This window comes from Passer montanus, unplaced genomic scaffold (genome assembly GCF_014805655.1).
Source record: "Passer montanus isolate IOZ18808 unplaced genomic scaffold, ASM1480565v1 scaffold1, whole genome shotgun sequence".
Lineage (NCBI taxonomy): Eukaryota > Metazoa > Chordata > Aves > Passeriformes > Passeridae > Passer > Passer montanus.
In genome coordinates, this window is record NW_024356504.1 from 10,177,992 (window position 1) to 10,197,205 (window position 19,214).

The 19,214-nt window shown below is 38.4% G+C and overlaps 1 protein-coding gene across 1 annotated transcript in view; it reads left to right on the forward strand.

The window, feature by feature from the left end:
• Positions 1 to 224: 224 nt before the first annotated feature.
• Positions 225 to 19,214, forward strand: part of LOC120497431 (sodium channel protein type 2 subunit alpha-like) — a 67,427-nt gene continuing 48,437 nt past the window's right edge. Inside the window, exon 1 of the mRNA XM_039698947.1 lies at positions 225 to 301. The gene's annotated coding sequence lies outside the window, so the exon portion shown is untranslated. The remainder of the gene's footprint in view (positions 302 to 19,214) is intronic.

Below are 19,214 nucleotides of genomic sequence, written 5' to 3' on the forward strand. Positions count from 1 at the left end.
CCGGGGCTGCCGCCTCCGCCTGTCCCCGGCGGCGCTCCCCCTCGCTGCCTCCCCCACCGGTCGGGCCGGGCGGCCGCGGGATGCGCTCCCGGAGGAAAGGCGCTGTCCAGCCCTCACGTTTCCGTGCGGCCGGCAGCAGCTTGGCGGCGGCGCGCTCCCTGCGCGCTCCCGGCGCTGCCCGCGGGCTCCGCGAGGGGGCGCTGCGGCGGGGCCGGGCGGGGCCGCCCGGAGCCAGCGCGGAGCGGGAGCGGAGCCGGAGCGGGAGCGGAGCCGGAGCGCACCTACCTGTGGCATGGCAGAGGTGAGTGCGGCCCTGCCGCCCCCGGCTTGCAGGGGTCTTGCCCGGACTTGGGTCTAAGCTGGCTGGGCTCTCCCTGGAGGTCGGCTGGAGCACTTGAGTAAAAGTAGGTAGGGTGTTCGGATGAGTCTCTTCGCCTTTCTCTTTGCCATTTCCGCGGGATCGGAGCTTTCTGGTTTTTTGTTTTTTCCCTTTTCTTTTCTTATGCGTTAGCATTTGGGGAGCTTTTTTACCGACAAGTTTCAGGTTCTCCTCCAGCTTGTTAAGTTCTCTCCTGTGCATCCACCAAGGCAAGAGAATTCGTCTCACATGAAGCTGCGTATGAGGTCCCACTTGGTACCTCTGCGGTAACAAAGAAAACATATTTCTCCTAATTTGCTGGGGAAGGTAGTTTGCTGCTTTGTAGGTGGAGCAGGGTGAGCTCTAGATGGAGGATTTTCCTCTGTCATCATGTCCCCTTGGTTGCTAAGCAGTGGTGACCACATCTGTAAAAAGATGGAAGAAGCACAGAGGAGAGAGCAACAGGGAGAGCCAGGAAGAACAGCAAAATCTCCTCTCGGGCAGCCTTATCTGCTGGGTGTTCTTGTAGAGAATTAACACCAATGCATTAATCCTTCTTATGCACCTGTTTCCTTAACTCTAAACTTCTGGCATTCCAGCTTATAGTTCAGGTGCAGCAAATTTTGTTCAACCAAATTGGTTTGTTGTGACTTATACAAAGAGAAGTCATTTATAAAAGTGCACTTTGTGCTTCTCATAAGTGGCACTGCTTCAGCCTCAAAAAAAAAGCCTTGATAGGAAAACAAGTGATGGGAACAATCCTTACACAAAACTGTAAGGAGATTTCTGAAAAGGAAGCTTTTAGCAGCAACAGTTAATTTCTGTACCCTTTCCCCCTCCTTTTGTAAAATCAGATTTTGCTGTTGAACTTGATGATTACAATGTATTTAAGGTTTCTTTGTTCACCAATATACCTCATAGTTTCTGGATTATAATAAAAAAACTTCTAATCTGAGTGGGATGCAAAAAGAAAAACTAAGTAGTGGAAGGGTAGATTTAATGTTATTTTTCCCAGTTGAACTTGTTGAGCTTGAGCAAATATGTATATATGAGTTATTGAAACCAAAAATCCCCATACAAACAACAACAAAAAACCCCAAAAAACCAGCAATCAGCAAAAATCCCAAACCAAAATAAAACCATCCACAAACCCCCCCAAATTAGTGTAACTGTATGACATGTTTATGATTTAATGCATTTAAACAGCACTGTTTAAGGTGAGAATTTTCATATGGAATGAAAGGCAGTTCTGAAACTGTCATTTTCATGTCAGTTGTATGTTTGTCTAAACATTTTTCAGCTTTTAAGGTGACTGAAAATTTACTTTTATTAGAATCGGAGCAGTTGCTGCGTTGTTGTCGTTGCCTGCTGCTGTAGGCAAACAGGAGGAGTCCGTCCTGGCTCTGATCTCCCTGCGAGAGACAGCGGCTGCTTGGCTGCTCCTGATGGAAAGGGTGTGTCAGGGTGGGGAGCAGAGCTCTGGGTGTGCGTCGCACACCGAGGTTCAGGATGGTCAGAGCTGTGTACAGGATGCTGCAAGATTTGTCAAGGGCCGTGTTGGCCATTAGCCAGTCCAAGGCTTTGATGTCACCCCCACTTCACCCCCTCTCCATCTCTGCCCTTTTTCTGTGTTGGGGATTCAAGAGGATAGTTTCATGTGGGCTCTTGGTTTTTTTGGGTTTTTTTTTCTTCTTTCTTATCTATATTTAAAAATCCTGTGGCTTTTAACTGACCCTCTAAAGGTGTATTTAGCTAAAGTTTATACAAGTGCAGACTTGATGAAAATACAGTTTCTGTGTAAATCTTAGGCATTGATAATTTTATGTTATTCCTAAGAGACACAAAAGCAAACATTGCTCTTTCCATATTTAAAACATTATTCAGTGTTTGCAGATGAAATTCAACAGAGAGAAATGGAAGTGGGTAAAACAGGTTGTTCATTTTAAAACTGCATACATTAAAAGAAATACTAAGTGCATACAAATAGTATGAGACATGAACAATTTTCTGGGCTTTTAAACAGATTTTGTTAGCCTAAGGTTTTATTACCAGCAGTGCAATATTGATATTGACAGCTTTTGCTTTCAATATTTTATGGTTAAACTTGTTTCTCTTATCTGAGGCAAGGATGAAGCTTTGAGGTAATGTTGAAAAACACTTTGTTTTTCTTCATATAAGTAAATTTAATTTATTGTTAATTCATACTCACTACTAATAAGTGGTGATAGCATGTAGAAGACATTCCATCTTATGCCAGTCCAAAGAAAAATACTGTACCTGGATCTAATCCTTCAAGAATATATGTCCTCATTTAATTATTTTATAGGGACACTAAGTTAGGTGCCTTCTGCAGCATATGCTTTGGGACTGCACAAGTGCATATTATCCAGAACACATGGAGACAGAACTGGTATAATTTAATCTTCAAAAATATTTTCCTTTCCTGTTGAAATAAATTGTAAACTCAGCCCAGGACAAGGATGTTTTTATCAATAATAATCACAGATGTCATGCTCCACAGAGAGGGTTGAGTCATTCTCAGTAATGAGTGATTGCACTGGTTGAAGCAATTGTGTTCAAAGCACACTGTCTGCTACCAGGGAAGATTTTCCATTAATTGTCTTGTTCCTCTTGTCAAGGCTTCTGTTACCATTAACTAGTTGATGTCTACACTGGAAAGTAACTCTTTCTCAAATTTTTAAGTACAGGTTGCATTTTCCCCTGTGATGTAATAAGTTCAGTATAAATATTTTTCTTAAAGTTGTGAAAGAAATCCATCCTAGAAGTTTAGTATCAAAGTAGAAGTTTAAAAGAAAAATTAAACTATCTTGGATTCAGTTGTTGTGTACTAACAAAGCCCCTTCCCCCCAAGAGAAATTTGAATATATTTTCATATGTGAAAATATATATTTAATACAGTTATTTCCATAGAAGTTCTGTCATGTTTTCTGAGAGGACTGGGCTCTCTCTGAAAATCTCACCATGAAATTCAATTCAACAAGTTAAGGAAATTCAGCAGTAATGCTCCAGCAAGGCTCTATTGTGCCCTTTTGTGATGTATTTATGACATATATTAAATTGGACTTCGTTCTGTGTCTAAAGTTTTAATTTATTCTTGGGTTCTTACTGTGTTGATGAAACCAGTGATGTATAGATCTAGGCTGGGGTTTCTTTAGCTAGGAACTACAGCTTTCTCAGGTGAAGCATTGTCCAGTGTTATCCTGTATGTCTGGACTTAAAATTCTTGTTTGAAGTTGCCATATCTGAGTGGGGCCTGAGTGGCCAAGAGACCTGAAGTGTCCCTCTGTGCCTTTGCAGTGTCACCTGCTGCTGCAGAGGGGCTGGAGCAATGTCCTCTGGCAGCTGTCCCCTGTGTGCATGCCGGGGTGGGCAGTGCTGGGGGCCCTCAGGACTGGTGCTGTGCCCAGCTGCTTGCCAGCAGGCAGAGAGATGATGCCATTTATGCTGCACCCAAAGCACCACCTGGCAGGTCATCTCTAGTTTTTTTCTGTCTTGGGTGCTCCCAAGACCCCACCAAGTTCTGAGATGAACAGACAACCCCTTTGCATTTGTCTCCCTGTTTGGCTGTGTGTCTGGACAGCTGTGATTCACTGAACACATTATCCTGGTATGAAAATGAGTAGATGATCAGTGATGATATGCTACAGAGCAAAAATAACCAAATACAAGCACAATCTTGACATTCACTTTGATTGAATTTTAAAGTGCATGTAACTTTACAATGCTTTTATAGATACTGATTTACCTTGCAACAGTATCATTGATAAGGGGTTTCTTTGTGCCTTAAGTGTGAAATATGAAATCATACTGTGTTATTATATCTTCACGATGCCTGAATATATAATATATGTCTTAGAATATTTACAACACCCGTGGGAAATATTTTGCCAAACTATTTTTACTGTGTATAAAAAACTTACATAGCAGGAGTTAGGCTGTTACAGATTGTATAAAGGCTGCATCTTTCCCTTCCTCCTGCCTTTGCTGCATTTCTTTTCTTTCTACAATTTCTTTAGTAATTCTTGACTGTTTCATGCCTCACCTCCCTTACTGTAGTCACCCTTTCCTTCTGATGTACCCCCACTGCACTGATTTCCCTCCCAGGTGAGACACAGTTCGTTTGTTCTCATGCTGCATGCTTAGAGGAAATGTTTGATATTTGATCAGACAGCATCCAGGAAGGAGCTTTTTGTTTCTAGTATCCAAATAATTAATGTGAATATGCTTCTTAACCACCTGGCTTGCTCAGCTAGCATGCAAATTCTTTATAATAATGAGAAATGTGCCTTCTGAGCAGCTGGCAGCAGTGAGGAGATGTTTATTTTGAAGGTGTGCCACCTAGTAGGGACCTGTGCTTCTTTGCCATTAATCCATCAGTGGCTGCACATTGCTCAGCATTGGGATTGTTCCACAAGGGGTGTGTGTTTATGTGCTGGTTCAGCTTTTGTATCTCCACTCTGATTCTGTCTAGGAACCCTTCTCTTAACAGTAAGGTTTACACTGAAGAGAAAACATCAAAGGAAATTAAATAAATCAATTATTTGAAAATATGCAGTACCTTCACTGTTTTTTGGATGTGCAGCCAGATTAACTGGTACAATAAGAGATAGAAGAAAGCATTTAGAATGTGTTTATATACAATTTGTTTATAAAGGCTTTACTGGATTTATTCATCTAGTGAACAGGGTGTTTTAAGGTTTTGAGTTTTTTTCCTACCTAGATGATGAGGGAAAAAGAGGAGGTAGTTATCTGAGAGCTGAATTACTGGACAGAGTATTTCTTTGATTATATACAGGCCAACCAGGACAGGAGGAAGGAGGGGGGGGTCAAACAACTGGCACAATGAGGTGGTACTTAATGAGGAAGATAATGTGTGAAGACACTACTTAGGCAAACATGTTTATAGAAAGACCAGTGAAGACAAAGGAACTTCCTATTTGGAATCACCTCATTAAGGTAACATGAAGGTGACTGCTTTCCATATAAATCCATCAAGATCTGAGAAGTCTTAATGACAATTGAGACCTCAGGTTCAGCAGTCAGAGGGATCTCGTCCAGGAATAGAGCCCCTTACTGGCCAGGACATAACCAATTTTCATGGTGCAGTTGGTTTTTTTCCTTCAGTCCCAATCAAAAGACAGTTTCTTTACTGTTACAGTATTTCTGCTTTGGGACTTGGTCTCCAGCTTTTGTGTAGAACAGTGGTGGTCCTGAGTTGTGCTGAACTTCTGTTGATCTCCTGGTCTGTCCTAGAGGATATAAGAGAGCAGCTTGCTGGACCTCTCCCTGCAGGGAGTCCTGTTAGGTAAAATAGCCTTGATCAACACAGCCTGGATCTCTTCCAGAGCCTCCACAAGAGATTTCCAGGCATGTAAATACATGACATAGTGGACTACTGTGTTAGATAATATTGAGTTCTGTGTTGCATACCACTTCTGTTAAGAAAAATATATTAATTACATTTGGATTCAGATCCTATTTTTTTGAAGCTTATTTTTCTGTTTGCAGGTTAATTGATGTATTTTTAAGGAGTTACTACATTTTTCCCATGTTGAAAAGATTGTATAGGTCTTTTTATACACAGAGCTCTTGACTTACTCTGAAGTTATTAACTTCATTAATCATATGAACCTCAGTTTTGGTGGGAAAATGTACTTCAAAATTGGAGTGCCTTGCATGACTTTTAAAGATTTTATAATGAAGTAAAACCAGTAAGAATTTCAATTATAATTTTCTTTTACGATCTTAAAGGATTTAAATCTTATGTCTTTCAAGTGATGTATGAATTACCAGTTCTTTTTGCTAGACAAAGACTGTCATAGGCAAGAAGAGGTTTAAAATGTTTTAGACATAATACTTGATAATATTACGTAGAGGTTTCTGTGGCCTCTTTTTAATTAGATTAAATAAATTGAATGAAAGAAGAGTCCTTTTGTCTCAAGCACCCAATCGCCATGATCACCTATTTTGTCTTTCTTTCCTTCATTCTCCTTCCATCTGGTCACTGGAGGCATATTTTATTTTGTTATCTTTGTCCTTTCAGTAAATTCAATCAGAGTTCTCTGCTTTGTAGTGAAGGTACTACTTCATGAATGATGAAAAAGAATAAAATTACAGCCTTGAGAAAATAATAAATAAGGATGATCTTCAAGTTTTTCTGTTAAAAAACTGTTCTCAGTCCGATGGAGGACAATGTTCCTCCCATCTTTGGACAAATGTGTCAAGTGACCGTAGCTTAGTACTTTGCAAGTAATTTAATAGATGTAAATATGTTTATCAGCAAATCAACTAGCCACAAAATCCTTTTTCATGGTTTTTGCATCATGGTGATGTGTGCTTGCTGGTATCTTTTAGATGGAGATGGGTGTTTAATTGAAGTCTCTAGTAACTGATTTCCCCAAAACGGTGTTTCAGTGCCGTTCCTCAGTTTCTTTCGCATTGTGAATTCTCTGGCTCTTTTAGAAACGTTGTAGCATTATGTTTATGATGGGTGCGTATTCACTTCTAGTTTTGGAAAGTTGCACATGAATTTGCAGATATTCTTTTTTTCAAAACTCACAGAGCTTTGTTTATGGCTAAGCTAAAAAGAATTACTCTTCTGGAAATCTGAGTGCTGCAAAGAAGTGAGGGGGGAAGGAATGCAGGCACTGACTAATAGGATATTCCCCTCTCCTGATGAATACATGATTAAATTATTGATTCCTACTCTATGACTGGAAAGGGAGGAAGTGCAGAAGGTTTTGAAGCTGAATGTCATTCCACAGTGCTGACAAAGTACAGTGAGTACAGCGGCTCTGGTGGTCTGGACTGAAACAGCTGTTTTCCTTTTGTCTGAAATAGAAAATGGCAGCATGTTATGTAAAAAAAAAAAAAGGAAAATTACTTTTTTGAAACCAACTGCTGCACTTTATATCCTGCTTTTAATGACTGTTTTCTGTGAATGCCTCACAATTCTGGTTTATGTTGCACAACCACAATATAATTAATTGCTGCAGTTCAGGCAAAGATGCCCTTGTTATAGGGGACTGTATATTATGGCACATGTATTAAGAAAAGTTGTGTGTCTACAGCAAGGAACAATATTAGAGTTAGTTTTGGTTGGGTTTTATGGGTTTTTTGTGGCTGGTGGGGGGAGGGAGGATTTTTTCACTCTCTGACCCCTATATGCTCATGAGTACTTCTAGTCACTGTTGCTGTAGGTATATTTTCAAACATCTGCCTGGAGGTTGCCCATACTCATCTGGTGCTTTTTTGTGCAAAGTAAATGTTTCTCAAGTGTCATTTCTGAAGGGATTCCTAATGGCTCTAGATTTTATGAGGAACAAACACTGATAACTATCAGGCCATCTTTCGATGTTTCCTCTGCTGATCTTGCAGTAGTAACAAATGTGAGACTCCTATCAAGTGCTTTCATGAGTGGGAGGTGGAGCCATTGCTGGCCAGAAGGGTTTTAACTCATTGTGCTGGGGACAGGGACAGGCCTGCCATCAGGGGCATGCAGGGACATCTCTCACCCCCTCAGGTTGCTCAAAGCCCTGTCCAGCCTGCTGTGCTGAACCACACCAAGGGTCCAGATGGGTTTGTTCAGAAGGGTTATGAATCACTGGGTTCAAGGCAGGTGATTCCAAGCCAGTAGATGGTTCTGTGCAGTTCTTTTTCTTCTACCAAGTGGCACACCCTGATAAGGCAGCATGAACTTGGCACATTTTTTTTTTTTTTATAAATAGTCATGCTGCTAATAAAATAATTGCAAGCAATTTGAATATTTCACAATTTACAAAACCTAGGTCAATAAAACTATCAACTTTGTCTCCTTATTCTTAATCACTGAAATTTTAAGCATGCTTCAGGAAAATATGGATATCTGGCATTCTAACCTGAGGTGAAAAAGAAATTTTTTCAATTCTTTATATGTTGTCAGTGACCAGAAGACTAGATTGAACTAGAACACTACATTTATCTTTGTCTAAAGATTATAATGAAAAATATTATAGAAGTCTATCCTTTTCTTTCTGATCTTCAAGAATCTTTTATACTTAATTACTGAACGTTACTTCTCATTGTACAAGCAGTGAAATCCTTTAAAATGGATTTTCAATCAGGTAAATTGGTTGTAAAATGCATTTCCATGGCTAGATTTAGTACTATTAATGGTAATACTTCATTAATAATTGTCAGTATTTCAGTGTTTTTCAATAATCCAATGTAATACTGTTTTACTGCTGTCTCTTATTCATTTTTCAGCTGGCAATTGGTATCAGCCAGTGCAGTCTTGATTGTGAAACTCTAAATGCAGAGGGTAGAACACGTTCAGTGGGGAAAAAAGGGTAAAACATGTTCAGTGGGGAAAAAACCAATTATGAAATGAGATTAATATTTCGGAATTATCTTTCCTTTTTCATTCAGCAGGTTTTGTTTTCTTTTGGAGGATACTGTCATATCTGTTTATTTGTTTATAATTTCCTCTGTGGGCACAAGAGTAGCAATAACTTGGGAGTTTTGTTTTATAATAGCTTAATCTAATTCAGTTAATTTTTCTTGTCCATAATTTTTGTTTACACAATCTAGAACAGGAGTAATTTTCAAAAGCAAGTAAATATGGAAAGTAAACGAAAACATGAGATGTGTTTCCAGCTATCCTTTAGTCTCCAGTGATGAGGGTTTTGTATGAGAAAGTCTCCTGTTGTAGTCTTGCCAACTGGATGTAATGTCAGATACATATGAATGCAGACCTGTCTCACAATATAAAGCCAAGAATAAAAGGGAATGAAGGAGGACAAATACTTCAGAAAATGTTAAGAGTTTTGGATTCAAGCCCCAGAGAGAACTACTGCCAAATTTGCCTTGAAATTCCTTTGTTCTGGCTTATGATCACATGAGTGTCTGAAAATGACTGATAAAGACAGAGAATTACCACTGTTTATAGGAAAGACTCAGTGCTTATAAGAAAAAATTTCCTTTTAAAAATAATTACACCCCTGAACACAACAGACCACTGAACAGAAACAGACAGTGTAGTAAATCTAGGGCTTACTTGTTTGTGAAAGCAGCCTGTGCTTATCAAACTAGTTTCACCCTGACACTTTCTGACACTTTAAATTCAAGTAACCTGTTTTTCAAGTTTCTTTCACAATCTTTCCCATTTGTTTTTCACTTGTGATAGGAAGCAATTCTGTATTAAACTAGTTCTGATTGTTAGAGCATGGAGAAAAACCAAAGGAAATGCTCTCTAACTCTTTACTTCAGCCCCTGGTATAGTTGTGGGTTTAGTTTTGTTAACATTTGGCTTAAAATGATGATGATGAGGGTGCCTGGTTTGTTTGGGTTTTTTTGAGATGAACTTGGCATGAGGAAAAAGGCTATCAGTGCTTCCCCTAATTCTGTCATGTCCACTCTAAGTGCTGTACTATTTGTATTACTATGTTCTGCAAGTTCCTACATTGCTGTTAACATGTACATATTTAGTGTATATATTTTCTGCTTCAGCTGGAGGAGTTTCTTTGGCTCTCCAAAACGCTTTGATTTGTCTATACCCTCCTGGCATCTTTGCTTGATGGGTATTCCTGTGGCTATTCCATAGCTACTGTGTCAAAGAGAAGATATGCTCTTACATTAGTTTTCATATTTATAAAAAACCAGTGTTTTTTGTAAACTCATGAAAATGCACAGAAAGTGAAATTTTAATATTAAGTGAATTGTCAATAATGTGAGTTTTTAATGTTAATGTGCCATATAAATTTAATTGGTTAGGACAGAATATGTAGATGACAACTAGCAAGGTACTAACTAGTAACATACTGTGGAACACAAGTCACATGAGGTAAGGACCAAAGCAGGCATGTAAGAGAAACTTCCTTTTGTGACAAAGCCTTGACAATGGACTTCATTTAAAAGTTCTGTCCACAGGAATGAATTGTAGTGATGCTAATGCCACTGTTTATACTGCACCCAGTCACAGAATCACAGAATAGGTCAGGTTGGAAAGGACCACAGTGGATCATCTGGTCCAGCCTCCCTGCTCAAGCAGGGTCATCCCAGAGCACATGGCAATCTGTACAAAAACTTTGTAAATAATTGAATCTCCACTAAAACGAAAAAACAACCAACCAGAAAATGAACAAATGCAGTTTTAAATGCCATCATGGTGTCAAGTGTTCTAGCATATTCTTGCTATCTTTCTCATGCTCTCATGTTCATTGGGAAGCAGATGGTGAACTTTGTCAATGAGGCTGATAGCCTGAAATTCTCTTGTGCCAACACAGCATTGTGTTTCAGGCTGTTGAACTAAACAGAATAATTGGTATTGAACTCTCAGTTTTACAGGGTTATTCTGCTTCTGTGGCTTTTTTAGTGGATGTCATTAGTGTAAACAATTTTTTTCTGATACATACAAAAATTCAATAATATAGTGAAAGGAGCACAATCCTTTTAGAACCTAACAGGGGGACTTTTTCAAGAACATCCTACCATACATCTCTGTGTTGATGTATGCTGTTGCCATTTTCCACTTCTGGTGTGTTTGCAGGAAACCCTAGAATGGATGTGGGAATTTTACCCCCACATTGATACAAACTGAGCCAGGTTTTGCCAATCATTCCAGCCTGTATCCATTTGCAGAACAGTAGCCGAATCTTTCTAGGAAATCAGACCAGCACAGAAAGTAGACTCAGATTACACTAATGAGGCCATTAAATGAGATATAGGGAGCCTGTCTGGCCAGAAAGAGGAATGGAATGAGGTCTGGCTGTACTCCTAGCTTTATGTCTTTTACATTCTGCAGCCCATTTTCACATTTTGTGTGTTTACTTTGGTGGGAGAGTTGCTTTCTTCTTCCTCCTGACCCCCACCTCTCCCTCTAGTTCTTTTTTCCTGTGTTCTCTTATTTGGCAAAAGGGAAAATAACTATTCAAAAATTTGAGGGAGAAGACCTGACATACGTGGTGTTTGCAGGCTAAAAAGCTCATGACAAAGCACTAACAAAACACATTGGCTTTCCAAAGTCTTCCAAATTGTATGTCTGCTCAGTTATGCTCTCTGACCGTTTTACAGAGGTCTTCATTTTCTTAGTGAAAAATCAAAATTTAACACCAAAACTTTTATTAGAATTTTGCTTCCCCCCCCCCAGCTGCAGTTGATACAAATTATTAATTTCTACTTCAGACACAACATGAAATTGGTCATAAATCACAGTAATGCTGCATTAATTAAAGCTTTTTTTGTAACCACAGTGTTGGTACAGCCATAGGGATCTCAATACATTAATCTGATAGAGGTAAGGCATCCAAGTAATTTTAGTTTAAATAAATTTTACAGGGAAATTATCAGAATGATAACAAAACCATTTCACCAGCTAGTGTAAAACATTTGTAACAAGGGGTTCACTTGCATAAGCTGGAATAAATCACTTGGATTGTAGACTCCATGTACAAACTTGGAGTGATTTACTTGGAGCATTCTGATAAATGTGGCTTGACAGATGATACTTGTAAGAATCAGAGTAATGAAAAATCCCGTGTATGTGGATGCATGCAGTTTCTTTACTGTGCACAATGTTTATGTGCAATATAATTGCATATAATTGATTTAGTACTATATTAATAATTCATTAATACAAACTTATGAGACCTGAACAAGTTGTGCAGCACTTCTGATTTGCTGCTGAGGCGGTCTCTCTGGGGAGTAAATGAACTTTCAGGAGATAGATTTTAATGGTTAAGCACTGGATTCCCTGGGAAAATTCTAGCACCTAGTTATAAAAGAATGAAAGCAGCTCTCAATTTCTTTCCATGCTTCCAGAACTACAATTTTGGGAATCTGGTTGTTACATCCTAAGGAGTTCAAATAGCTAAAACAAGTTTGAGTTGTATACTCTGTTTTATATCTAACAGTTATTGGGTAATAAAGACTCTGTATGAAGAAAATAAACATCCTTTGTGGTAGTTGCCCTTCCTTCATGCTCTCTTTCAGCTGAGGACTGCAAGGAAAATAAACACTGCAGAAGTACCATGATTGTTTGAAAATGTGTAGAGAGTATTGTTTCATAGCTTAATCTCTAAGCAGCTATATTGTTATTATGTAGTATCCTTGAGATATTTTTTTTTCTGGTTCTATTTTAAGAATCAAAACAAGGAGTTAGATACACACTCATTTCAGTCCACAGATAGAAGTAATAATTAAAAGTTTTTATGGTTGTCTTTGCTATAAATTTATACAGAAAGATTATCTGAACTTATAAATATGAAGGTAATACATTATGAAGTTAATAACGTTATTAATCATAATGTAATTAATTTGATATTATCTTTGGTGTAATGAAAAAAGTGTTTTGATGCAAAGGCACCAAGCACACATTATCAGGGCTTTGTGATGGAAACTATGTGAAGTCTTATTTTGTCATAAATTTGTTAAATGACACATAAATAACAGCAGAAAATTGAAGAAGGGATCTGGAGAAATGAGGAGGGAAAACCCCTGCACATTGATAATGGAATGTTGCAAGATTGAACAACAGGATTTACAACAGCAAATCTGCCCCACAATATAATGTAAGAACAAAAAATGTAAAAATAAGTTTCAGTGACTAGTATCATTTATGTGGCTCGTAGAAAAGGTTCACTTAACTCATTTCACCAGATGAAAATTCTGAGAGAAGAATTTTTACTATAAATACATGAAAGTAAGAAGCACTGATGGGCTACTGAAGTGAGTAACAGCCTTAGTGTAGGAGCAAATCTGATAAGAGATCTATTGTCTTTAGATTGTAAGAGGAGTTAAGAGGCTGAGGAAGCTTTAAATTAGCTTATTGAGCAGAGAATTGGCTACAAGACTTATTTGTACCTAACTAGAAGCAGGGTCTTGATGTTTTGAGCAGTGTTTCTCTAGTCTGGAAAAATGTCCAAGTAGTCATGCAGATAACAGGAATATCAGCATAGGCGCATATCACCTCTGTGGCAATGTATCATGTTTTTCACAGTTCTTCCATGCCTTGCCAGTAGTAAAATCTCTTACAGTTTCTTATTTGCTGTGTATTGGCTCTGTTCCAAGGTGGCTTCCTGATACATGGGGATTAAATTGCTTGTTTGTGAGGACTGAATTTCCTAGATGTGCACCCAATTAATGCATTTTCTGATATAAAGGAAAGGCAATCTGATCTGCCTCTAAGTGGTTCCAGATTCTAAAAATGGGCTTATATTAGAGAATTATTTTTTTAAGATGCTACAGCTGTAGCATCCTGTATCTTTTAAGCATTTTTCATTCTTGCAATATGATTATTTTTAATGTCTTCTGTATATGACCATAAGTTCATAAATTGAAGTCAGAGGCTATTTAATTGAAAATATATAGTTTAGAATACCTTTGGAAGTAATACAGGTCATATAAGGCAATTTTTGTATAATGAGTAGAATCCATTAAACTGAACAGAAATTCATTGTGCCTTCCATAAGCATTTTTTGGGGGTTTTAAAATTCTTTTCATGGACAAGCTATAGAGAATGAAATTACTTGCAATCAAAAGAATGACATAGTAAAATATTTTCTTTAAAAATCAGCTGTCCCACTTAGTGCTATTGCATTAGCACAGTCTTTTGTTGAGAAGTATCAGGGGTGAAATATAGCATAGGTCTAATCTATTCAGTCTCAAAGCAATAAATAATTCAGAAACCTTTTAGTCCTTATCGATGTTTAGGAGCAGATGATTTCTAGATTAAACCACTGTCTTAAGAATTTTCTGGATTTGTCTTATAGCCTCCTGTTTGTTTTCACAGAATTGTGAAATTGACATAGCAGTAGTAAACCCAGCTTATTTTCTGTAGAAATTGAAGGCTGCATCACTGCTTCATGACAACATATTAGTTAATAGAGTAAGTCTTAATTTATATAGTAGAATTAAATGTCCATGGAAAAAAACACCTTATTTTTATATACAGAAATGCACAAAAAAGAGCATAGCAAAAAAAAGTGTAAATTTGTTTATGACTCGTCAGATATGATCACTTGCCAAAATGAAATTCACTGAACATCTTTACGTGACTGTCTTATTTTTAATGAAATTTCATACATGTGAGGCTTAGATGTTTTTTGAGGCATAGTAATTTCAGTAGTTTGGCTTCTTTAGTACACTGAAAGCTTTATTCAAGTTACTCAAATAAAACTATGAAATGTACCATAGCAGAGAGAACATTGGGAATGATACTGTAAAAAATTCATCTTTATGTTGCAGGATATATAGTAGGAAGAGCAGATGTGTTATTTCTGCCTTTGAAAAATGTTAAGATAAAAATACTGTGTTTGGGAAGCACATTTTATAAGTACTGAGGCTTTGTTGCTGACTGGTTTGGATTTAAGCTTGACCATTATTTTTGCAAATATTAAAACTAGTATATAGAAACAAATACATATATTTTTTATTTATAGATATATGGAAACAATAAAAACTATACATTAATGCTTTTTTCATAGACCAGTGGACTCCAGCTTCAAACCTCAAACTTAATATAAATGACCCTGATGCTTTTATTTGTATATGTAGTAAGAATATTTTCTAAAAGATCATTAAAAAATTATTCTTGCTCACTCAACCATACTCCATAAGAATATACTTATGTTAACATTCATATCAGGTTGTTAACTGGCTCATTCCTGCCCAGGAGTTTCCTCCTAGTACTGTGCTGCTACAGAGTCTGTGGTATGTAGCAGTTTCCTGTAATCTTTCATTTGAATTTCTGTCCTGCTTGATGGACAGAGTCTCCAATCAGGCTTACATGCACAACGTAGCCATGAAAGAAGTCTGTTTATTAACAGTAAGCTGAGAAAATGGGGATTTATGTGTTGGGTTTTGTTTTTTTACTGATGGTGGTTTTTTTAATGTTGAGCTTTCAGAAGGACCTTTGTGGGATTTTTTGGATGGAATGGTAACAGTTTCTTCAGGATTCACATTAAATCCAGTTTTCTGGTTTGATTGTTATTACCTCAGTTTGTAATACAAATGCTGTCAAAATTGTAGGAAAGAGACACATTTAAATCATTAAACCAATCCATCCTGCTTTATCTTTTTGTTCTTTTTTTAAAATTTGATTTTTTTCTTGGGTAAAATTATTTTCATGCGATAACAGTATAAGCAGCCTCACTTTCTTCCACAATGTTACAACATTTATATATTTGCAGTACTTTTTTAAAGTCATGAAAAGGAAACAGTCACTGAACTGAAACTCAAGAAGTATTTAACAGGTGTGGGTTTTTTTTCCAAGCATGGGTTGTGATTAGGCTGCTAGAATACGGCATTCACAGGAGAGATTTGTCATGTAGTAGAAAATAACTTTTTTTGTTTTGTGTTAATGCTGAACTTTGTGCTGCAGACATTGGCTGTGGTGTCTCTAGAGAGAAATGGTGGAGTTCATCTCAGCCCTACAGGTCCTACTTGAGCCTTGCTGAATAAACCAGGGTAATATGAACATGCAAGCGGAAAGATTGGCTTTCATTCTGATAACAACTGCAGTAACTCAGAAAAACTGCCACGAGGCTGTACTGGTATTTGGTAAAATGAACAGTCATGAACTTTTAGTTTTATGCATTATAAACCTCTAAAGAGTAAATTTAGACAAAATGTATAGACAGACGTGACAGTTAGTGACATTTTCAAGTACATGTTTGATAACAAGTAGTTTCTGTGGGCATCACATTTGTCACTTTTCAAGTTTGTATGCCTAATATTGACTACAAAACTATTTTAAAAGTTTTGTAGAGTGTTTATCCAAGTAATGAGAACATTCCCCTAAAAGATTAGCTGAATGTTATGGTATATATTTGCATTCTCATCCAGTATCTCCCCTTTTTTTTTGTTGCTGACATGCTTGTTTCTGAAGACAATCATTGAAAGACAAAGTTGCCTAAGTATTTTTTAGACTGCCAAGTGTACTTGTTCATTGGCATGGTGGACTCATCAGTGGTGTGTAGCTGTGCTGAAAAGCTTGTATTTTATTCAGCCTGTAAAGAGCAACATTCCTGTGACAGAGCAGCACCATATGTACAGCTCCTGTTCTGTTTGGTTATAAGATAGAAGTTGGTCTAATAGCTGTAAACCTTGCTTTTTTGTCTCTTCAGACTCTAAAAGACTTTCTGCAACCAGCTAACCATTTTAGATAATAACTTGAGTGTGTGTGGACTACTTACAATGGCATTAACTGTCCGCATCATTCATGAAATACAAATTTTATTACAAGTTCTCTCCTCAGAATCTTTTACAATACATGTAGTGCTGGTATATAAAAAGTAATTCCTATATGTTACAGACTTTTTTTTTTAGGAAAACATACTTCTTAAGTTAATACTGCTACCACCTTGTTGTAGGAGAAAGAAAGCCCCTACTAGTAGGAATTTGCTTGACTTTAAAAAAAAAAAATTACATAGACTCAGCTGCTTGCACTAAGGAAATTATTTTTCTGAATTTTCAGCTTACAAATGAAGAAGCAGATAATACCTACCCCTCCATTTTATTAAAAAAAAAAAAAAAAGAAAACAAAAAAAACCAAACCCAGAATTGTAAGCTAAATAAATGACCTAAAGGTACCAAGTAATATTTGTGTTACCTTAGCTCTTAGGTGAAAATAAAGCTGAAGGAAAGAGATCCTGGTGTTCTTCTTTGGAAGACAGATCTCTGTCTTCCTACTGGTGAAGGTTTCCTGGGTATTTAGAGCCACGTGTGTCATTCAGCTTCTGAAGGAAAAGTACCTCTTGAGACACAGCTGGTTCTCAGTCCAAGTACAGTGGTCAGACCTTCAGGTTCACTGTTGCTAAGGATTTGAGAATGATTTGCCCCAAAAGGCTAAACAACAATTAAATCCTGCATTTGAAAATGGTGAATCGCTTTAAGATGGAGCAGATGTGATTAGGCACTTTTAAATAAGGAAAGACTTGGCATTCTCAGGCTTTCTTTTCCAGAGTAAAAAAGTCTTTGTGTTTTCTTAAAGTGCTTAGCAGGTGACATGAAAAATGTCTGATTTCTATAATTATTTATTAGGAAATTTCTCACCTCTTTAGTAGTCAGTGTAAAGAGCCTCTCCTCTTCTTGTGCCTATTGTGGTATGTGCCAAAGGCTTGGAACCTGTTGTGGCTCAGCTGAAAAAGCAGGGATATGGAGCCTGTCCATTACCAAAACTGACTGATTTTGAAGAGATGGCTTGCATGATGGTTTGGTTGTTTGTCCATGGCAATGTAGTTCCTGCTGTAAAATTGTTAAAAATAGAAAATTTCCTCAACTAGCATTACGTTGACCTAAAAGTTGACATAGAAGAGGCAGCTACCTGGGATTTGCTGTGTATTTGACTTTGGAGCTGTTGCACTTAATGAAAAAGTCTGCATCAGACTTTTTTCCTTTGCGGTGCATCCTCCCTGCACACACTGGGGTCAGGAGAACTGGCTCACTCTGTGGTTTTTTTGGTGGCAGGAGCCTTTAGCATTTGCCATCACCTAAATCTGGTTTAAGTCTTTTCCTGTTGGCAACGTGGCCTGTGGTGACTGGGCAGAGGTGGCGGTGTCTGGGGGCCGGGGCCCTGCTTTAAGTCTTTTCCTGTTGGCAGCGCGGCCTGTGGTGACTCTGGGCAGAGGTGGCGGTGTCTGGGGGCCGGGGCCCTGCCAGGCAGGTCTGTGTGGAGAGCCCAGGGCTGCCTGGCCCAGCTCAGGCAGGATGGCAGCGCCTCAGGGAAAACACGCCTGGAAAAGAGCAAGACGCCACAGGTCAGTGTGAGGAACGCTCTGTGAGGGGCTGTGAGATCCACTCCTGTTCCCCTGGCCCTGGAGCTGTAAGGAGGTGCTGGAGCAGAAATTCCCTGGGAGCCTGTGGGACAGGTTGTTCTGAAGCAGGTGCTTCCCTGCAGTCCATGGAGGAGAGTGCCAGAGCAGGTACCCAACCTGCACCCCCGGGAGAAAGTGCATATTCCTTGAGGGAGAGACACTGCAAAGCCCGCACTGGAGCAACCTTATCCTGAAGCTTTACAGCCTGCCTGAGGGACACATGCTGGAGCAAGGGAGGAACAGGTGGAAGGAGTGGCAAAGAACTGCAGTGATTTTATGCCAGCCCCATTCCCCACCTTCCCCGTGCCTCTTGTTGGGGGAGGAGGTGTAGGATTTGAGAGTGAAACAGTGAATTTTCCCTCTGCCTCTTTGTTCCTCTGCCTGGATCAAAGAGGCAGAGGGAAAATTCTTCTAGGACTTATGTTTTTTACCTTCCAATTCTGTTTTAATTGGCAGTAAGTTATTTTTCCCAAAGTGAGTCTGTTTTGCACATGACAGTAATTTGTAAATGATCTGCTTGTCTTTATTTTAATACCTGGCCTCTTTCACTTCCTTCTCCCCTGTGCAGTTCCCTTTGTGGAATGTGAGTGGGAGAGCAGCCAGCCAAGGTCAGCTCACCACAACGTTGTGTTCACAAGGGCTACAACACTTAATGACTGTCAGCAAGTGGGACTGGATTCCATCTTGTGTCTGTTCAAAAAAATTGGTTTATTCTGAAGATAGTGCACCCTTAGCTGTTAACTCACTGTAGAAAATATAACCTAGAAAGAAATGATCAATTAATGAATTTAATGAATGTATTATTTTTAAGTATTTTGAAAATATCCTTGGTCTCCAAGAGAGTACTGCAATTTTGATTGTGCTGTGCTTTTTGTATATCTAAATCTAAAACACTTTTGTATATCTAAATCTAAAACACTTCATCCATCGTAACTTCCTTAATTATCAAGACAGCACCATCAAAGTTACAATTAAAAATCAGGTAGATATGAATCAGAAAGCCTAAAAGGGAAAGACTGAACTTCAGGCTGGTTGCTTTCTGCCTG